Raw genomic sequence first — 23,733 nt, forward strand, 5'->3', positions numbered from 1 at the left:
TCAAAATCAGCACTAGTAGGTGCAGCTGCACTTCCCTGTTGAGGATATGATTGTCTTGTAGCATACTGCTGTGGTTGCTGGAATCCAGGTGGGTTAAACTGTTTACTCACTCCTTGCTGATATGGTGGCTGAATAGCATTCTGATTATTCCCCCAGCTGAAATTTGGATGATTTCTGTTGTTAGGATGATAGGTTGCTGGCACAGGCTGCTGTTGTCGTTGATAATTATTCACATACTGAACAGATTCGTTGACAAGAGAACACTGATCCGTAGCATGAGAACCTGCACAAAGCTCACAAACCATAGCTATTTGATTAACTCCATACGTAGCCAAAGAATCAACCTTCATTGATAGCGCTTGGAGCTGGGCTGCAATAGCGGTGGCTGCATCAACTTCCAGAATACCTGCTACCTTGCCTGACGTCATCCTCTGAGTTGGGTTTTGATGCTCATTTGCAGCCATCGTCTCAATAAGATTGTACGCCTCAGTATAGCTCTTAGCCCATAAGGCGCCTCCAGCTGCTGCATCGAGCATGGGCCGAGATTGGGCCCCCAAACCATTATAAAAACCAGTGATTACCATCCAATCCGGCATTCCATGATGTGGACATTTTCTCAACATTTCCTTGTAGCGTTCCCAAGCCTCGCACATAGATTCTGTAGGTTGCTGCGCAAACTGAGTAAGAGCACTCCTCATAGCAGCAGTCTTTGCCATTGGATAAAACTTCACCAGAAACTTTTGCGCAAGATCTTGCCACGTAGTGATGGACCCAGCCGGTTCAGAATGTAACCAGTCTTTAGCCTTATCCCTCAGTGAGAATGGGAAAAGCCTCAATTTGATAGCCTCATCAGTCACGCCATTATACTTAAAAGTGCTGCAGATCTCGACAAAATTCCTTATGTGCATGTTGGGGTCTTCAGTTGCCGCTCCTCCAAAAGAAACAGAATTCTGCACCATCTGAATAGTGCCCGGCTTGATTTCAAAGGTGTTAGCTTGAATAGCTGGATGAAGGATGCTTGACTGAATGTCATCAATTTTAGGCCGAGAAAAATCCATAAGAGCTGGATCAGCTTGAACAATACGATCTCCCATGTTTACTGGTTCTTTCTGCTCTGTTCCTGAATCCGAATCCTCAAAATCTAACTTCTCTGGAGTATCAATAACTTCGTCTTTTCCTTCAGCTGTATCTAAGGTCCTCTTGCGAGCACGAGAACGAGTTTGCATAAACGCTTGCTAAAGTACCTGAAATACAACCGAAAAGAGTAATTAACTACTACGTCCTAATCACTGAGTCCTAATGACCAATGATGGTAAGTACATAAACTAAACAAATACGCCGAGTCCCCGGCAGCGGCGCCAAAAACTTGTTAGGGCGAAATCACGCACTAATATTCACGCAAGTATACGCGTTCGCAAGTAATATAGAATACTTTCTAGTTCGTTCCCTCAGAGACTCAGACTAAGTTATTGTCTAATTTAACTCACTCACCAATGTATGATTACTTCTCAATGTTAAGATAACACTTAAAATTGTTGATTAAATATTAACTATAATTAACTACTTAATTAACCACTTAACTAACACTTCAATTTATCAATAATAAAACACTCATGAGATCATAACTTCATTATTACTTCCTTCTATAGCCATAGTTATTACCTTTAGCATGTGACAATGATGATATTAATCGAATAACACGAAACTGATAAAAGCCAACTTTCATTGTACTAATACCATTCTACCAAACATCCACAATTAAGATAGAAGTTGAATAGTCATCAATTATGTTGAGTTCCTATATGTCTACAGAAATTGACAACACAACGATTTAAGCACAAGTTATTCCTTTTGATTACATAGGGCAAATAAAACTGTTAGAGTTACCCACTAATCATGCACAATGTACATGAACCTATGCTAGCATGGCAAGTTCTAAATCTCAAGATCCACCGTCGCTTCACAAGAGATTAACACCCTATCTTATATGTTCGCGACGCACATAAGACGAATACGCACAACCAATACTAGATATCATGCAATCATCATATACTAAAGCATTAAACAATTAACTAAAGAATTCCATAATAAATCCGTTGCAACCCCATGATCACGATTAGCCCATAATAGAACTTATCGCCATCATGGGTTCATATGAAATCATGATAACAAACACAAGAAAGTAATAACTAAACTGATTATATTAAAACAGAGTACGTCACAAGAGTAAATAAGTCAAAGCAAGAAAACTAGCATCCAACGTTACAACGAAACAAGAATCACAAGAATATATGCTTCCTCTTCGCTGCTGTGTGCTAAATCGGTCTTCTTCCTTATCTCCTTCGCTTCTTGCAAAACACAAGCTAAAACATAATCTCCTCTTAATACTCTGTGAAAAACGTCTCAAATCTACTTATATAATAGTCCCATAAAACTCAGATTACATAGAAGTTGGAAGCCAAACAGAAGTAGAAGTCTAAAATAATATATCTTTTTCCCCGACCCTGCGCGGCCGCTCAGCATTTCTGTGCGGGCGCGCAAGGCTGCTGCGCGGCCGCTCAGCATTGCTGCGCGGGCGCGCAGGACCGTACTGGAAAATTTCCAGGTTTGCTCCGTTTCTTCGCCGTAATCTGCCCGTTCTTTTCCTCTCGCACTGGTGAACACATGCCAAGGCTTATTCTTGATGATTCCTTCTCCGAAATGCAACTAATACCCTGAAATGCATAAACACTAGAAAAACGCATCAAATACACAAAATACTTGATTTCAAGACACCAATTTAAGCCATTTTAAGACGTTCTAAGTGGTATAAAATGCCACTTATCACTGTACCCTGTTATTTCCGGTGAGTAGCCGCCCGTGATTTCATTTTCCGGCGACTATTGCCGCCTCGAGTCTTTATTCGGCTTGTGTCCTGTTCATAGTTGTGTTCAGTGTGTTGTATGTGTGTGCTTCATGTATGTGTGTATAACTCTGTGTGTGTGTTGGTGTTTGTGTGTGTGTGACTGCTTCCCGGCCATTCCTGTGTTTTTCCGATGGCTTTGCTGCGGTTCTGTGGTGGCGCGTTGCGCGTATTGCCCCTGCCCTGTTTTGTTGACTGCATTTGGTTCGATTGATTTGGATTAATTCATATTATTTTATTAATTACAGGGAATTATGAATACAATTTGTGATGTAAATAATTTCGTGCAATTGGCTTTAATCGAATAAATCGGTGTAATTTATTTGGAAACCCGTATTATATCGGGCACCAATAAATTGTACCGCCGTCGGCGATGAGCCTCGGCGAGCCGACGGTGGACTGTGATGTTTATTCTGAGTCCTAATATTTTAAAATAAATAAATTAGTTTGTGAAATTATCTTTGAAACGATAATTTGATTTTACATTAAAGTCGAGTACGTAATTTAGTTGACGAATTGTGATTGGATTGATTGTTGAGTTGAACTGGTGGTTGAGACTGTGGTTGTTGTGAATTTGATTGTTGTTGGTTTGATGTCGATTGATGTTTCGACGGGTAGTCCGATAAACAAAGGAGACGCTGCCCGATTTCCGGGAAATTTACCTACGAAAATACGGGAGCGTATCCAACGATTATTGGGACGTCGAATGGTTATATAGATATATATATGTTTTATATGAAACTTGATTGCACGATGTGATGAAATAATTTGTTAAAATCCATAACCCTAATTTTGTAAAATTACAAGTATATGTATTTTCGGAAAACGAATACCAAACCGATTTCTCGAGAATGTGAACCCTGACTGTTGGGTGTTTTGTTATATTATAATAATCCATATAAGTACGAGTCGGGATTGTTATTGTTTAGGTAGGATTGGTATTAAGGATATGTCAAACATACCTGGACATCTAACATAGGGCATTTTAACCCTGTAGGTTCTAGTCAGGGCAACCGAAAGTGGACGTTGGACTAGAAATGACCTAGTAGTCAGCCAGCGAGCTCAGTAGAATTTCAACAGGAAAACCTGAGTGTCGAAGTCGAATATAATGTGGTCTAGTGGTTGGACATTAAAGCCTGAGCGGCAGAGTCGGCTTAGAGTTGATCAGTAATAGTTGTAAAGCCCTGTAAGGCAAGTACTTCTGAACTTTTCTTTAAGATTTATCGCAAATATTTTTGAACTGTTTCCTAACATGTTGCTATTAGTCAAAATAATTTTTGTTTTATATTGCAAGTGTTTTAAGCTATTTAACCTTAAACCCTAATTTTTCTTGATCTTGAGCCATAAGCCTTATTCTTTGTAAACTATCCTTTGTTGATTTTCAGATACCCAACCACCCAAATATGATACTTCTCCCCAAATGTTTAACTACCAAACACCAAACACTGGAAGAAAATTATTTGAAAACACATAAACTTTTATACCCCAACCATTCCTTATAACATCAAAGAACTGTACCTTGAAAAATCACTACTGATCTAATACCCGATGCTTTTACAAACTGAAAACTGTTTCTTATACATACCTTGATATACCCTTGTGATACTCATGAACTGCATTACGCTTTTGTACAAGTGCTTTATCAATGTTGATTATAATCTTGCTTATTGAATTACATTGTTTATTACACTGAATTATTTTAGGATTTGATAGTTTTCTAAATGTGGACCAGATTCATGGTCAGACCAGATTCGTGGTCAATTATAGGCCAATATGTGCCTTGGATCCAGTAATTAGAGCAGTGGTGTGTGCTTTTCTCGGGTTTAGTGCGTGACTGATCAGCAGCCTAACCTTGGTTTTTACAATTTAAAATGAATATCCAATTCTAATGATTAGTTAAAAAGAAACTTGATTCCTATGAATCATTTCATTTGATTAGTACTTAACCTCAGTTATCCCTATTAAGACTTGCTGAGCTAGTTAGCTCACCCTTACGATTCTTTTATATATTTTACAGTTGAAAAGAATATGGATGATAGTGAAGTTCCTCAGTCCAAAGTGCGGGCTAAGGTTCCAGTTGAGTTGGTTCGAGCTAGCAGAAGCTTCATGTGGTAAAGAGATAGTCAGACTGTAAGAATGATTTTATTATCAGTTGTAAGTTAAATTAGTTGGGATTTGGTACGTTGTAATAAAGGTTAAGATTGTGGCTTATTTTCATACTTTAACCTGTTGCGATCCGTGGTTATGTAAAGCAGGGTCATTGCAATTATTATTTCCTATACAGGTTTATATATTGTGTATGTGTTGTGGACCCCAAACTTCTGACCCGGGTTTGGAGGGCGCCACACCTGTTACCTCTCAACTCTCTAATCTCTCACCCTCATCTCTCCCGATCTTTTTCCTCTCTTCCATCTATATACATCTCTGTTCTCTCCCTCTTGTTGCTATCTCGGCTTCCCTGTTTCTTTTTGGTAAGATTCCGGAGGCCTCTCCTTTTTCCGGCCACTATTCTTGGTCTCAATTTCATTTTACTGATTAACGTATATATATACATATACACATATATATGTGTATATCTGCATGTTCAGTGGTGGGTATTGTTGTTTGGTCTGTGTGTTGGTTTTCTGGTTGCCGCCGTTTGGATTTCCGGCAAGGTGACTAGATGTGTGTGTGTGTTCCGTGCGTGGCGTGTGCTGCTTTTGGGCTATGTTGCTTGGTTCGATTGCTACTGTTGGGAAATTTTATTTGATTTTCTGCAAAAATTGTATTTGAGTGAATATGTTAGATATATTTGTGATGTCATGACTAATATGATTTGTGTTTAGTTTTTAGATCTTACTTAATAGGACAAATCAGTACTTAACTGAAAATTAATACTTATACTGAAGTCAGGACTTAAGATATCAGAACTTAAGTTTTCAGAACTTAAGTTATCAGGAGATATTTATGAGGAGATTATATCAGGACTTTAAGGAGGCTTTTGGAAGATAAGATAACTAGTTGATATATATTAGGAAGCAGAATCATATTCGATATCAATTAGAAGATTATCTTGTAACTGTGTAGTATTGTTAGGGCGAAAATACGCGCTAATATTCACGCAAGTATACGCGTTCGCAAGTAATATAGAATACTTTCTAGTTCATTCCCACAGAGACTCAGACTAATTATTGTTTAATTAAACTCACGCACCAACATATGATTACTTCTCAATGTTAAGACACTAACACTTAGAATTGTTGACTAAATATTAACTACAATTAATTACTTAGTTTATCACTTAAATAACACTTCAATTTACAATATTAAAACACTCATGAGATCACAACTTCATTACTACTTCCTTCAATAGTTATTGTTATTACCTTTAGCATGTGACAGTGATGATATTAATCGAATAACACGAAACTGATAAAAGCCAACTTTCATTGTACTAATACCATTCTACCAAGCATCCACAATTAAGATAGAAGTTGAATAGTCATCAATTATGTTGAGTTCCTATATGTCTACAGAAATTGACAACACAACGATTTAAGCACAAGTTATTCCTTTTGATTACACAGGGCAAATAAAACTGTTAGAGTTACCCACTAATCATGCACATCATACATGAACCTATGCTAGCATGGCAAGTTCTAAATCTCAAGATCCACCGTCGCTTCACAAGAGATTAACACCCTATCTTATATGTTCGCGACGCACATAAGACGAATATGCACAACCAATACTAGATATCATACAATCATCACACTCTAAAGTATTAAACAATTAACTAAAGAATTCCATAGTAAATCCGTTGCGACCCCATGATAACGATTAGCCCATAATAGTACTTATCGTCATCATGGGTTCATATGAAATCATGATAAACAAACACAAGAAAATAATAACTAAACTAATTATATTAAATCAGAGTACGTCACAAGAGTAAATAGGTTCAAAGTAAGAAAACTAGCATCCAACGTTACAACGAAATAAGAATCACAAGAAAATATGCTTCCTCTTCATTGTTGTGTGCTAAAACGGTCTCCTTCCTTAACTCCTTCGCTCCTTGCTTAATACCACGATCTCACCTCGTGAAAATGTCTTCAAATCTACTTATATACTAGTCCCATAAAATTCAGATTACATAGAAGTTGGAAGCCAAACAGAAGTAGAAGTCTAAAAATAATTATTTAATTTCCCAACCCTGCGCGGCTGCTCAGCATAGCTGAGCGGGCGCTCAGCTTTCTGCGCTGCCGCTTAGCATAGCTGAGCGGTCGCTCAGGACCCTACTGGATTTTTCCTGAGTTTGCTCCGTTTCTTCTCCGTAATCTGCCCCTTTCTTTCCTCTCGCAGTGGTGAACACATGCCAAGTCTTATTCTTGATGATTACTCCTCCGAAATACAACTAATACCCTGAAATGCATAAACACTAGAAAAACACATCAAATACACAAAATACTTGATTTCAAGGCACCAATTTAAGCCATTTTAAGATGTTCTAAGTGGTATAAAATGCCACTTATCACACCCCCAAACTTAAATCGATGCTTGTCCTCAAGCGTCACAGACTCAAAAACAAATAAAAAAAACATGCATGAATGCAATCTATATGAAAATGCAGCGATCCCCCTTACTAGAACAAACCAACCAAATTGCAACATCTCTACAAATGCAGTTTGGCGACTAAAGATCAATAAACTCATGCAAATGAACATACAGCCAAAAACGTGGTGTGTGCAGATGCTTAACAGATATGCTTCGGAACTAGACCAGTTATTATGACTCAACTATTATCAAGGCAATCACATGATTATACAAAAAATAAAAATTCTAGGCACAAAGTGACATATAACACTACAAGAAGTTTGGAGCTTATTACGGAATCATGCTTTTTATTCACGACAACAATGCTTATTTGACCGTACAGTGAGTGAGGTCCACAAAAGACTTATACAATGGTATCCATGTAACGAGCGTTAGGTTAGCGGATCCCAGACTCTAAAAGCCTTAGGTCACTAGGCACAAAGTCCCCTAAGAACTTAATAACTCGAATACCAAAGAGCCCACTAGTGATCAATTATGCATAAACACAATTTTTTTTTTCAAAATTTCTGAGCAAGTGCGTTTCGCTCCATCTTGCTCAACCCTAGACTACCCGCATAACATGCGAGCCGGCTACTAGCCATTTGACGCCTAGCCACAACTAGCAACAAATTCCATTTTTACTCCATTTTTTCTTTTTCATGCCTTTATCACTAAGAACCTATTATCGAATTCTAAGCATAATAAATAGATTAACCTCGAAAACAATCAGATCATAACAACAATCTAGCCCTTAAGCATTCTCTAAGACTTAGTGAAAATACAAGTGCTTCTAACATGCATATCAACCTACACGACTCAATATCACTTTAATGCTATCACTACACTCGCATCAACATCACAATTCAGTCGATAAATCATCGCAAAAGGGATCATGGAATATGCATGAGCTACATGACATGATAAACAAATAAAGCTATAAATAAAAAAAAAACTATATAGCAAAAATTATGCAACTATATGAACTAACTATCATGAATATGCAACTATATGACTCACACAAAATATTCCTTAACTACCACCCCCAAACTTAAAATCTTCACTGTCCCCAGTGAAGGTAGTAGAAAGGAACACAGGGTATACCTACTCGGAGTCATCATCATCATCACCCTCAGTGGGTGGGATATCAGGCGGCGGGTATGCAGAGTCCTCACCAAAAACTGGCCACTAGATATCAGCTCCAAGGCCCCGAAAAGCAGTCCCTAACGCAAGGGTGAGCTCCTGAGCAAACCTGCTCTGCGTCTCATACATGGCATCCATCCGCCGTGAAAGCCTCCTATACTGGGTATCGGCCATCCCAGCACCCTCCTGAGCTCTCGAAGAACCAGCCTCATCACGCCTAGGCCTAGCCATAGTAGCACCTCGTGCTGGACGCCCTCCTGGAAGACGATAACCCAGCCCATGCTTCTCGGACTCACCACCGATCCACTCCTGCATCCCATTCAGAGTCCCAAAATCAATCAGAGCGGCCGGCAACTGCAACTGCTCATGAGCCGGCCAGTTCACTCCCACTGCTCGGCAAAGCTTCGTGACCGTGGATGCATAAGGGATGTTCATATGCTTAGCTCCCCTCAAAAACTTCAGAATTCCTTGGTAGATAAACTCACCAAGGTCCACATAGTACTCCTCATTAAGAATTCCCCAGAATAACTGTGCTCTCTCAACTGTGACCTCGTGTGCATGCGAAGAAGGCAAAATATTAGCACAAATAAATGCGTTCCATGCACGGGCATACCTGTTCATAGCGATCGCCGGGAAGTGACGATACTCATTACTGCCGGTCTTGAATGTCCAAACCGTGCCCGGCCTACAGAGAGTAGCACAAATCAAATCCAAGTCGAAATCCTCAGCAGTCTTCTCATTCCAGTTCTCCTCCTTGGGCTTCCTCTCTCGCTGCCCAATCACACGGCGAATCGCCGCTGGGTGATAATCAACCGTCAGCCCTCGGACCACAAAAAACTCATTCTTCTCGGCCTTCGCGTTCGTATAGAACTCGCGAACCACGCTCATCGGCACTGCTTCGGGCGACTCACAAAAAGCTATCCACCCCTTCTCTGCAATCATGGGTAGTAACTCACCATCCCTCCCCGATGGTAAAAACCCTCTCTCCTTCAGAATCGGCTTCCCCAAAAGCCTCGTGTACTCCTCCTCTGCAGCTCTGTCATTCAACCGAGGCCTTGCAGCAGTACCCCTCGATGAATCAGCAGTAGGGACTGTGCTGTTGCTATCAATAGTTCGTGCTCTCTTGGGTGCCATTGAATCTTGAATAAAAGTGTTTAAGAACTGAGTTTTTGTGTTTGGGAGAGAGTTTGAGTGTAGAAGTTTGTGGGGGATATGTAGGATAGGTGTATGTATATATAGGATGTGAATTAGGTTAAAACTAGATTATGAGTGGGGTTGAGGGATAAAATGATGGGGTAGTAGGAACAAATCGTGGGTTTATGGGCTAAAATTCGTTTTTTTATTTTTCTGATTTTTTTCTGAACTTAAAATTTTTCTGATAGTCGACCCCTGAGCGGTCGCTCAGCAGAGCTGAGCGGGCGCTCAGGGGGTCACTGGATTTTTTTTTTGAGTCCCGTTTTTCTGATTTTTTTGTGTTTTTGAATAGGTTATTAACTTCTAAGGGTTCCTGTAATAACAAATCATGGGTTGCCTCCCACGCAGCGCTTCTTTTTCGTCATTAGCTTGACGTTGCGTACCTTTCTCAAGTAGTCAATAAAATGGCACTAACCACTTCTTGGTTTGCCATGTCCCCATAGTAGTGCTTCAACCGCTGACCATTAACCTTGAATGCTTGGTCCAGATCATTCTCAAAAATTTCCACCGCTCCATGTGGAAACACAGTTTTGACAATAAAAGGTCCAGACCACCTTGATTTCAACTTCCCTGGAAAAAGTCGAAGACGAGAGTTGAATAAGAGAACTTGTTGCCCCGACACGAATAACTTAGGATGTAGCTTCCTATCGTGCCACCTCTTCACCTTTTCCTTGTACATTTTGTTATTCTCGTACGCTTGAAGTCGGAATTCATCAAGTTCATTAAGCTGAAACATTCTTTTCTTACCAGCTGCATCTAAATCCAGGTTCAACTTTTTCAACGCCCAGTAGGCCTTATGCTCAAGCTCCGCAGGTAAATGACATCCCTTACCGTACACCAACTGAAACGGGGACATACCAAGTGGAGTTTTGTATGCTGTTCTGTAAGCCCAAACAGCTTCATCGAGCTTTAAGGACCAATCCTTCCTTGACGGACAAACAACCTTTTCTAGAATGCGCTTGATCTCTCTGTTAGACACTTCCGCTTGACCATTTATTTGCGGATGATAGGCAGTAGCAACTCGATGATTCACATTATAATGCTGCATCATAGAAGTGAACTTACGGTTGCAGAAATGCGACCCTTCATCACCTATGATTACCCGAGGTGTTCCAAACCTTGTGAAAATCTGCTTATGAAGAAAATTCAGCACTGCCTTTGCATCATTTGTCGGTAAAGCTTTAACTTCTACCCATTTTGAGACATAATCGACTGCCAGTAAGATGTACTGATTATTGCAGGATGAGACAAAAGGCCCCATAAAATCGATTCCCCAAACATCAAAGACCTCGACTTCAAGCATCACATTTAACGGCATCTCATCCTTTCTCGTCAAATTTCCCACTCTTTGGCAACGATCACACCTTAAAACAAACTGATGAGCATCCTTAAACAAAGTAGGCCAGAAAAAACCTGCTTGCAGAATACGAGCTGCCGTCTTCTCACCACCATAGTGTCCACCATAAACCGTGGAGTGGCAGTCTCGTAATATCCCCTCCGTCTCACAGAACGGAATACATCTCCTGATGATCTGGTCAACTCCCTGTCTAAACAAATATGGTTCATCCCACATATACCACTTCACCTCATGCAGAAACTTCTTCTTTTGAGCTGAGGTCGAATTAGGAGGCATAATATTGCTGACAAGATAGTTTACAATATCTACAATCCATGGCTCTTCCTCCTGAACTGCGAACAACTGCTCATCTGGAAAAGATTCATTGATTAATGTCCTATCTTTTGAAGTAGACTCGGGATTCTCCAACCTAGAGAGATGGTCAGCTACTTGATTCTCAGTACCTTTTTGATCCTTGATCTCTAACTCAAATTCCTGAAGTAAGAGCACCCAACGAATGAGTCTCGGCTTCGAATCCTTCTTGGAAACCAAATAGCGAATGGCCGCATGATCAGTGAATACCGTTACTTTAGTCCCAAGCAGATAAGATCGAAATTTCTCGAAACCAAAGACTATAGCCAAGAGCTCCTTCTCCGTAGTGGTGTAGTTCATTTGGGACCCATTTAAGGTCTTACTCGCATAGTAGACCACATGAAAGAGATTATTCTTGCGCTGCCCCAGAACTGCACCTACCGCATAATCACTCGCATCACACATCATCTCAAACGGCTCTGTCCAATCTGGTGCTGTAATAACTGGTACAGTGATCAAACTCTTCTTGAGAGTCTCGAATGCCGCCAAACATTCATCATCAAATTTGAAAGGCACATCTTTCTCAAGCAAATTGCACAACGGCTGAGATATCTTCGAAAAGTCCTTGATGAATCGCCGATAAAAACCCGCATGACCAAGAAAACTACGGATTCCCTTCACAGAAATAGGTGGTGGAAGATTTTCAATGACTCCCACTTTGGCCTTGTCCACCTCCAGACCCTTGCTAGAGACCTTATGCCCAAGAATAATGCCTTCACGCACCATAAAATGACATTTCTCTCAATTGAGCACCAAATTAGTTTCCACGCACCTTTTGAGTACGACACGAAGATTATTCAAACATTTATCATACGAATGTCCAAAGATGGAGAAGTCGTCCATGAACACCTCGACATTATTTCCAATCATGTCAGAGAATATAGCCATCATACATCTCTGAAAAGTGGCCGGGGCGCCACATAACCCAAACGAAACTCTGCGAAAAACAAACGTGCCAAATGAACAAGTGAAGGTAGTCTTTTCCTGATCCTTTGGTGCAATACAAATCTGATTATACCCTGAATAGCCATCCAGAAGACAATAATACTAATGACCAGCCAACCTGTCAAGCATCTGATCAATGAAAGGAAGAGGGAAATGATCCTTCCTCGTGGCTTTGTTCAACTTTCGATAATCCATGCATACTCTCCATCCTGTAACTGTTCGAGTGGGGATGAGCTCATTCTTCTCATTTTCTACCACAGTGATACCTCCTTTCTTAGGCACACATTGTACGGGGCTCACCCAAGAACTGTCAGAAATAGGATAAATGATGCCTGCATCTAGCCATTTCAGAATTTCTTTCTTCACCACCTCCTTCATGATAGGATTAAGTCTGCGCTGCTGTTCAACAGTCGGCTTACTACCTTCCTCTAGCAGAATTTTATGCATACAATATAAAGGGCTAATCCCCTTGATGTCTGCAATGGTCCATCCAATAGCCGATTTGAATTCTCTCAAAATCCTTAAGAGCTTGTCTTCCTCACTACCTGAAAGGTCCGATGCAATAATAACAGGTAAAGTAGATGCATCACCTAAAAAAACATACCTCAAGTGTTCAGGTAATGGTTTGAGCTCCAAGGTAGGTGCTTCCTCAATTGATGGTTTGAGCTTTCCTTCAGCATTCTTGAGGTCAGAAGTACCAAGAGATTCAAACGGCATGTCCAACTTTCGCTTCCAGGGAGAAGCATTCAGATATTGTAATTGCTCGTTGCCATCTTCATCATCACTGTCAAAATCCCCCACTAAGGCCTTTTCCAATGCATCAGTCATTAGCATGCGATCGAGTTCTGAAGTAACCGCATAATCAATCACATCCACTTTTAAGCACTCCTCATTTCTGTAGGAAATTTCATTGCCTTGAACACGTTGAAGGTCACATCCTGATCTTGTACCCGCATAGTAAGTTCACCTTTGTGCACATCTATCTAGGTACGACTAGTAGCCAAGAAAGGTCTTCCCAAGATTATGGGAATCTTCTTATCTTCCTCAAAATCCAGAATAACAAAATCTGCAGGAAAGAAGAGCTTATCCACCTTGACTAGCACATCCTCCACTATGCCCCTTGGGTCAGTAATAGAATGATCAGCTAATTGTAGAGACATGTATGTGGGTTTTGGATCAGGCAAATCCAACTTTTTAAAGATCGACAACGACATCAGATTGATGCTTGCTCCCAAATCACAAAGGCACTTGTCAAAAGTCAACTTGCCAATGGTGCAAGGAATGGTGAAGCTACCTGGATCTTTAAGCTTTGGAGGTAACTTTTGCTGTAGAACAGCGCTGCATTCTTTTATGAGAGCAACGGTGTCAAGGTCATCCAGTTTCACCTTCCTTGAAAGAATATTCTTCATAAACTTCGCATAACTAGGCATTTGCTCCAGAGCCTTAGCAAAAGGTATATTGATGTGAAGTTTCTTGAACACCTCCAGAAACTTACCGAACTGTCTATCCAGCTTTTGTTTCTGCAATCTCTTAGGAAAAGGTGGTGGAGGATAGAGCTGTTTCTCCCATGTATTACCCTCAGGCAGAGTGTGTTCAACAATAGTCTTCCTTGGTTCCGCTGCTTTCTCCTTTTGCTTAGCTTCTACATCTCTAATTTCAGCTTCTCCTTCTTTTGGCTTTTCAGCATCAGCAACTTTCCCAGACCTTAAGGTAATAGCCTTGACTTGCACTTTAGCTTCCTTCCTGCCTGGTACTTCCGTGTCACTAGGGAGTGTTCCAGGTTGACGATTGAGCACTGGATTGGCTATTTGACCGATTTGATTTTCCAAGGTCTTGATAGAAACCGCCTGACTCTTGCATAACAGCTTAAGTTCCTCAAAATTAGCACTAGTAGGTGCAGCTGCACTTCCCTGTTGAGGGTATGATTGCCTTTGAGCATACTGCTGTGGTTGCTAGAATCCAGGTGGATTAAACTGTTTACTCACACCTTGCTGATATGGTGGCTGAATAGCATTCTGATTATTACCCCAGCTGAAATTTGGATGATTTCTGTTATTAGGATGATAAGTTGCAGTCACAGGCTGCTGTTGTCACTGATAATTATTTACATACTGAACAGATTCGTTCATAAGAGAACACTGATCCGTAGCATGAGAACCTGCACAAAGCTCACAAACCATAGCTATTTGATTGACTCCATATGTAGCTAGAAAATTAACCTTCATCGACAGCGCTTGGAGCTGCGCTGCAATAGCAGTGGCTGCATCGACTTCCAGAATACCTGCTACCTTCCCAGACATCATCCTCTGAGTTGGGTTTTGATGCTAATTTGCAGCCATAGTCTCGATAAGATTATAAGCCTCAGTATAGCTTTTAGCCCATAAGGCGCCTCCAGCTGCTGCATCGAGCATGGGCCTAGATTGGGCCCCCAAACCATTATAGAAACCAATGATCATCATCCAATCGGGCATTCCATGATGTGGACACTTCCTCAACATTTCCTTGTAGCGTTTCCAAGCTTCGCACATAGATTCTGAAGGTTGCTGCGCAAACTGAGTAAGAGCACTCCTCATAGCAGCAGTCTTTGCCATCAGATAAAACTTCTCTAGAAACTTTTGCGCAAGATCTTGCCAAGTAGTGATGGACCCAGCTGGTTCAGAATGTAACCAGTCCTTAGCTTTGTCCCTCAGTGAGAATGGGAAAAGCCTCAGCTTGATAGCCTCATCAGTCACACCATTATACTTAAAAGTGCTGCAGATCTCGACAAATTCCTTATGTGCATGTTGGGGTCTTCAGTTGCAGCTCCTCCAAAAGAAACAGAATTCTGCACCATCTGAATAGTGCCCGACTTGATTTCAAAGGTGTTAGCTTGAATAGCCGGATGAACAATGCTTGACTGAATGTCATCAATTTTTGGCCGAGAAAACTCCATAAGAGCTTGATCAGCCTGAACAATACGATCACCCATGATTACTGGTTCTTTCTGCTCAGTTCCTGAATCCGAATCTTCAAAATCTATCTTCTCCGGAATATCAAGAACTTCGTCTGTCTCCTCAGCTGTATCTAAAGTACTCTTACGAGTACGAGAACGAGTTTGCATAAACGCTCGCTTAAGTACCTAAAACACAACCAGAAACAATAAGTAACAACTACATCCTAATCACTGAGTCCTAATGACCAATGATGGTAAGTACTTAAACTAAACAAATACGCCGAGTCCCCGGCAGCGGCGCCAAATACTTGTTAGGGCGAAAACACGCGCTAATATTCACGCAAGTATACGCGTTCGCAAGTAATATAGAATACTTTCTAGTTCGTTCCCACAGAGACTCAGACTAATTATTGTTTAATTAAACTCACGCACCAACGTATGATTACTTCTCAATGTTAAGACACTAACACTTAGAATTGTTGACTAAATATTAACTACAATTAATTACTTAGTTTATCACTTAAATAACGCTTCAATTAACAATATTAAAACACTCATGATATCACAATTTCATTACTACTTCCTTCAATAGTTATTGTTATTACCTTTAGCATGTGACAGTGATGATATTAATCGAATAACACGAAACTGATAAAAGCCAACTTTCATTTTACTAATACCATTCTACCAAGCATCCACAATTAAGATAGAAGTTGAATAGTCATCAATTATGTTGAGTTCCTATATGTCTTAAGAAATTGACAACACAATGATTTAAGCACAAGTTATTCCTTTTGATTACACAGGGCAAATAAAATTGTTAGAGTTACCAACTAATCATGCACATCATACATGAACCTATGCTAGCATGGCAAGTTCTAAATCTCAAGATCCACTGTCTCTTCACAAGAGATTAACACCCTATCTTATATGTTCGCGATGCACATAAGACGAATATGCACAACCAATACTAGATATCATACAATCATCACACACTAAAGTATTAAACAATTAACTAAAGAATTCTATAGTAAATCCATTGCGACCCCATGATCACGATTAGCCCATAATAGTAATTATCGTCATCATGGGTTCATATGAAATCATGATAAACAAACACAAGAAAATAATAACTAAACTAATTATATTAAATTAGAGTACGTCACAAGAGTAAATAGGTTCAAAGTAAGAAAACTAGCATCCAACATTACAACGAAATAAGAATCACAAGAAAATATGCTTCCTCTTCGTTGATGTGTGCTAAAACGGTCTCCTTCCTTATCAACTTCGCTCCTTGCTTAATACCACGATCTCACTCGTGAAAACGTCTCCAAATCTACTTATATACTAGTCCTATAAAACTCAGATTACATAGAAGTTGGAAGCCAAACAGAAGTAGAAGTCTAAAAATAATTATTTAATTTCCCGACCCTGCGCGGCCGCTCAGCATAGCTGAGCGGGCGCTCAGCTTTCTGCGCGGCCGCTCAGCATAGCTGAGCGGGCGCTCAGGACCCTACTGGATTTTTCCTGAGTTTGCTCCGTTTCTTCGCCGTAATCTGCCCCTTTCTTTCCTCTCGCAGTGGTGAACACATGCCAAGGCTTATTCTTGATGATTACTCCTCCGAAATGCAACTAATATCCTGAAATGCATAAACACTAGAAAAATGCATCAAATACACAAAATACTTGATTTCAAGGCACCAATTTAATCCATTTTAAGATGTTCTAAGTGGTATAAAATGCCACTTATCAAGTATATAAACACATACATAGGGTTTACACTATATGTGTTATCTTAATCGAGATTATTATTCATTGTAACCCTAACAGCTCTCATGATAATTTGTTCATCACTGAGAGAGAACAGTTCTTTTTAACAGAGTTTATTGTGTTGAATAAATTCTGTGTTTTGTTACTTGAGTTCTTATATTCGATTTGATTATAGTAAACACTGTATTCAACCCCCCTCTACAGTGTGTGTGACCTAACAAGTGGTATCAGAGCAATCTGTTAACATACATACAGTAAAGATAAAAAAAAAATCATGTCTGAAGAAGCACAAACTCCAACCAAGCCCACCAAAACTGAAGAAACTCCAAAGACTCAAATCCATAATCGATATGAGACTATTAGGGTTCCCATACTGAAACCTTCTGAGTATCCCATATGGAAGGTGAGGATGTCTATGTTTCTGGAAGCTACAGATCCAGAATACGTTGACAGAATTAATGAAGGACCACATAAGCCAACCAAGCTCTCTGTTATAGTTGCATATCAGCCAACACAGACTGTACCAAAGGAGAAAAGTGAATATACAGCTGAAGATATCTCATTTATTGCAAATGATGCAAAGGTAAGACATTTGCTGCATAGTGCCATTGATAATGTCATGTCAAACATGGCAATTAACTGCAAGACTGCAAAGGAGATATGGGATGCATTGGAGATTAGATGGAAAAGAACTGATTCAATTAAGAAGAACAAGAGGACGATACTCACTCAAGAGTATGAGCACTTTCACTCAAAACCAGATGAGTCATTAACTGGTTTATATGATAGATTTGTCAAACTCTTGAATGATCTGTCACTGGTGGATAAGGAATATGATCTTGAAGATATTAATCTCAAATTCCTTTTAGCTCTTCCTGAAAGTTGGGATTTGAAGGCCACAACTATAAGAGACAACTATGCTCTTGATGAAACTACTCTTGATGAAATTTATGGTATGCTCAAGACTCATGAACTTGAGATGGATCAAAGAAGCAAGAGGCATGGGAGAAAGTCAAGGACAGTTGCTCTTAAGGATGAGGATGAATCCCCTAAATTGGCTGTCTCAAAGAAAGGCAAAGGAAAGGCTCTCATCATAAAGTGTGATACTGAGTCATCAAGTTCTGATAGTGATGAGGATTCAGAAACTGAAAGTCTATCTGAGATGGACCCTGATGAAGAGATGATGAAGCTGTGTGCTCTTATGGTGAAAGGAATCACAAAGATTGCATACAGGAAATTCAGAAGGGGAAAGAAGTTTTCCAGGAAAGGTGCAAGTTTTGATAAGAAAAGTTTCAGAAAATCTAAAGGCAAAGGAGGAAAGTCTGACAGAGGAGATTACTCAAATGTCAAATGCTACAACTGTGGTGAGAACGGCCACATATCTCCTGATTGCAAGAAAGGAAAAAGTGACAAAGGCAAGGCTCTTGTCAAAAAGAAGAAAAGCTGGACAGACACTTCAGATTCTGAAAGTGAGGTGAACTATGCCTTGATGGCAAATGCTGATAGCAGTTCTGAAGCTACTGAGTTAAAGGTACCTCAAACAACTTTGCTTTTCATACTGATGATATTACTGAGTTGAGAAGATATCTTAAAACCATGTTCATTAGTTATAGAGATCAAACTTTAACATGTGAAAGATTAACTTCTGAAAATCTTGCTTATAAAAAGAGGAATGATTATTTAGAAAAAGAGTTAGTTATGTTCCATCAAACTCAGAAAGATAGAGATGATGTTTTCTATGTTAGAGATGAAGTGCTTAAAATGAATGAATCTTTAAAAACTGAGTTAGAAAAGGAAAGAGAGATTATCAGGACTTGGACTAACTCTGGTAGAACAACTCAGAATTTGTTAAGTAGTGGAAATTGGAAAGAGGGCTTAGGTTATGAAGATGATAAGAATAATAAACGAACTGTAGAAATTGAGCCTATAGTTGTTAAAAAAAAGCCAAAGCTAAATCCTGTTAAGTTTGTAGCTGTAAAGTCTGATATTGATAAATCAGAAGTTAAAGAGAAATTAACTTCTGACAAACCAAAACAGGATAAGCCGACTAAAGTTAACATAGGCTTAATGACAAAGAAGCAGCTTAAGCATAAGCTGAAAGATGTTAAGAATGTAAACAAGGTAAAGCCACCTAGGAAAAATAAGAATAAAAAGGAAGGTGTGAATAAAAACAATGATTATAAGCCTGCACCTAATGCACCTAGAAAGAAATGTTATAAATGTGGAAATTCTAACCATCTGGCTTCTTTTAGCAGGAAGAATAAAAACATAAACTCCTTACCTTCAAAATCTGGAGTTAAGAGTCAGTCTGTTAGATATAGGCAACAAAATCCTTGTTTTCATTGTGGTAGTTTATGGCATTCCATTTATACTTTTAAGGAATATCATAGTTTGTACTATGATTATTATCAAATAAAATTTTTAAAGAAAGTTAGCATTGTTCCTTCTAGTGTAAGTTCTGATACAAAGTCTGATAGTGTAAATGCTGATAAGAAAAATGTTAACATAAACTATGATGTTAAATCCGCTGCAAATGTTAACAAACTTAATAAGGCCAAAGGATCCAAGCAAGTATGGGTCCTTAAAACTAATCATTAGTGGTCTTTGTGATTGTAGGGCAACAGGAAAAACATCCTAGTTCTGGACAGTGGATGTTCAGGACATATGACTGGAAATAAAGCCCTGCTATCAGACTTTATGGAGAAAGCTGGCCCAGGTGTTTCTTTTGGAGATGGCAACATTGGAAAAACTCTGGGATATGGCAGTATCAATCTTAGGAATGTCATCATTGAAAAAGTAGCTCTAGTCTCAGGACTTAAACATAATTTGCTGAGTGTTAGTCAAATATGTGACAGAGGTTATCATGTGGATTTCTTTGAAGAACACTGTGAAGTTGTAAGCAAATCTACAGGCAAAGTTGTTCTAAAGGGATTTAGGCATGGTAACATTTATGAAGCCAAGCTTTCAACAAATTCTGATGGTTCTGCAATCTGTCTGCTAAGTAGAGCATCAATTGAAGAAAGCTGGGATTGGCACAAGAAACTCTCTCATTAAATTTCAGCAATATAAATGAACTAGTCAAGAAAGATCTTGTGAGAGGACTGCCAAAATCAGTATTTGCTCCTGATGGTCTTTGTGATTCATGTCAAAAGGCAAAACAAAGAAAATCTTCATTCAAGAGCAAGACTGAATCTTCAATTCTTGAGCCTTATCACCTACTACATGTTGATCTATTTGGTCCAGTGAATGTCATGTCTATTGTAAAGAAGAAATATGCTATGGTCATAGTGGATGAGTTCACCAGATACACATGGGTGTATTTCTTGCACACAAAAAGTGAAACTGCATTTATCTTGATTGATCATGTCAAACAACTGGATAAATTGGTTAAAGACTCTGTGAAAATCATAAGAAGTGATAATGGCACTGAGTTCAAGAATTTGATTATGGAAGAGTTCTGCAAAGACCATGGAATCAAGCAGGAATTCTCTGCTCCTGGAACTCCACAGCATAATGGAGTTGTTGAAAGAAAGAATAGAACTCTTATTGAAGCTACACGAACTATGCTTGATGAAGCAAAGTTACCAACCTATTTTTGGGCTGAAGCTGTGCAGACTGCTTATTTTACTCAGAATGCAACACTTATCAACAAGCATGGAAAGACACCATATGAGATGGTGAAGAAAAAGAAGCCAAATCTGAAGTATTTTCATGAATTTGGATGCAAGTGTTTTGTTCTTAAGACTAATCCTGAAAAGCTATCCAAATTTGATCTAAAAGCTGATGAAGGAATTTTTGTTGGATATCCACTTTCCACAAAAGCCTTCAGAGTCTACAATTTAAGAACAAGAGTTGTCATGGAATCTATCAATGTCTCTTTTGATGATAAGAAGATTACATGACTTGAAGATTTCAATGATCATGATCAGCTGAGATTTGAGAATGAAGTTTTAAATTCTGATTCTGTAAATCCTGATAGTCTAAATCCTGACAGTCTAAATCCTGATACTGCAAACTCTGATGGGTTAAACTCTGATGTTATTAAAAATATGGTGACTATGCCAATGGAAAATGCACCCATGCAGGGGGAGGATATTGAAGATCCAACCATATCTCAAGAAGCATCAGAACCAAGAACAGGCTCGTCAAGTTCTGATTCATCAAGTTCTGATGGGGCAAGTTCTGATAATTCTGGAAACTCAAATTCTGATAATTCTGGAAACTCAAATTCTGAAGGATCCAACTCAGAGAGCATAATTTCAGGGGGAGCATCAAAAAATGTTGATGGAGACAACATGGATCATGGGGGAGCATCCAGTTTTAGAGATAATCTTTCATCTGCAAGGAAGTGGACTAAAGCACATACACCTGACTTGATTATTGGAGATCCTGAAGCAGGTATAAGAACTAGAATAGCAACATCAAATGAATGTCTTTCACTCTTTTCTTTCTCAGACTGAACCAAAGAAAATGGAAGAAGCTCTTCAAGATGCTGATTGGGTGCAAGCAATGCGGGAAGAGTTAAATGAATTTGAAAGAAATAAAGTCTGGACCCTAGTGCCAAGACCAAAGAACAGATCTGTTGTTGGTACAAAGTGGGTGTTAAGAAACAAAACTGATAGTGATGACATAATTACAAGGAATAAAGCAAGGCTGGTTGCAAAAGGATATTCTCAACATGAGGGAATTGATTATGATGAAACATTTGCATCAGTTGCTAGATTGGAAGCCATAAGGATATTTTTGGCTTATGCTGCTCACAAAAAGTTTATAGTCTTTCAAATGGATGTAAAAACTGCTTTTCTTAATGGAGAATTAGAAGAAGAAGTATATGTTGAACAACCTCCAGGTTTTATAGATTCAAAATTTCCTCATCATGTCTACAGACTTGATAAAACACATTATGGCCTTAAGCAAGCTCCAAGAGCATGGTATGAGACATTATCTCAGTTTCTTCTAGAAAGTGGATTTAACAGAGGGACTATTGATAAAATATTGTTTTATCTCAACCATGGAAATGACTTACTTTTGGTGCAGATATATGTTGATGATATCATTTTTGGTTCTACAAATGACAGACTTTGTAAAAGGTTTGCCAAGCTAATGCAGTCAAGATATCAAATGAGTATGATGGGAGAACTTAGCTATTTTCTGGGCCTTCAAGTCAAGAAGAATGAAGAAGGAACTTTTATTTGTCAATCTAAGTACACCCGAAATTTGTTGAAGAAGTTTGGAATGCAAGACTGTTCAAGTGCATCCACTCCTATGGCCACTGCAACAAAATTAGATAAGGATACTGGTACATCAGTAGATATTACTGATTATAGAGGTATGATTGGCTCATTACTCTATCTAACTGCAAGTAGACCTGATATCATGTATGCTACCTGTCTTTGTGCAAGATTTTAAGCAGATCCAAGAGAACCTCACTTAACAGCTGTAAAAAGAATTTTCAACTACCTTGAGGGTACAACTGATCTAGGATTGTGGTATCCCAGGGAATCAAACTTTAAGCTAATAGGTTACTCAGATGCAGATTTTGCAGGATGCAAAATTGACAGGAAAAGCACAAGTGGAAGCTGCCAATTTCTTGGAGGCAGATTGATTTTTTGGTTTAGCAAGAAATAGAAGTCAATTTCCACATCAACTGCAGAAGCAGAATACATTGCTGCAGGAAGCTGTTGTGCACAAATTCTTTGGATGAAGAATCGGTTACTGGATTATGGGTTAACATATTCTAAAATCCCTATTTACTGTGATAATCAAAGTGCTATTGCTATGACAGGTAATCCAGTTTTTAACACTCAATGACAAAGCACATCAGCATAAGGTGCCACTTCATAAGGGAACATGTGGATGAAGGTACAGTGGAATTGCATTTTGTTCCAACAGAGCAACAATTAGCAGATATCTTCACAAAACCACTATGTGAAGCTACTTTTACAAGATTGGTAAATGAACTTGGAATGGTTTCAGGTTTTTTCTCTAAATCTGCTTAGTTTATGTTCTGATACATCAAAATTTATGATCAGTATTTACAGATTTTACTATCTTTGTGTAATCTGTGCTTAAATTGAAATTTTCTAAGTGCTGATTGTTGTCAGATGTGAATTTCTAAACTCTGATAGTGATATGAATGTTTCTGTGACTATTCAATTCAATGAGGATAACTATGCTAGATGCTGACCTAGTAGTCTTTAAAATACTAATAATCCCATGTTTGAAGTAATTGTTTATATGGAAATATTTTAACACAACCAAATTCTGATATTAAGCTTGGTTAAAGTTTACTTTGTGTATCTTATTACTAAGTCAAAAATTAGAATACTGCTTCTTACCTGTTAAGTTCTGATGTTAGTAAATCTGATGGATGTACTAAGTGCTGATAAGCCTCACTTATCAAAAGAAAAAGAAAAGAAAATAAATATCAGGCTTTGAGATATACTGTAAAATGTGGAAGACCCAACTGCATTGCTGGTATTAAGTTATATGCATTAGAAAAGCAAAATATAATTTTTTTGGTGACTTTTCATATTCTCTGATTACTGGAGAAATACTCTGATAACAGCA

The 23,733-nt window shown here is 38.9% G+C and overlaps 2 non-coding genes across 2 annotated transcripts; both read left to right on the plus strand.

Moving 5' to 3' along the window:
• The first annotated feature begins 594 nt into the window (after window positions 1-594).
• LOC141681491 (small nucleolar RNA R71) lies at window positions 595-701 on the plus strand. The gene has a single exon (XR_012558921.1). It is a non-coding gene; the product is annotated as a small nucleolar RNA R71 (small nucleolar RNA).
• A 14,229-nt stretch (window positions 702-14,930) lies between these two features.
• Window positions 14,931-15,037, plus strand: LOC141681864 (small nucleolar RNA R71). Its single transcript, XR_012559283.1, has one exon. It is a non-coding gene; the product is annotated as a small nucleolar RNA R71 (small nucleolar RNA).
• The last annotated feature ends 8,696 nt before the right edge of the window (window positions 15,038-23,733 follow it).

This window comes from Apium graveolens, chromosome 8 (genome assembly GCF_009905375.1).
Source record: "Apium graveolens cultivar Ventura chromosome 8, ASM990537v1, whole genome shotgun sequence".
Lineage (NCBI taxonomy): Eukaryota > Viridiplantae > Streptophyta > Magnoliopsida > Apiales > Apiaceae > Apium > Apium graveolens.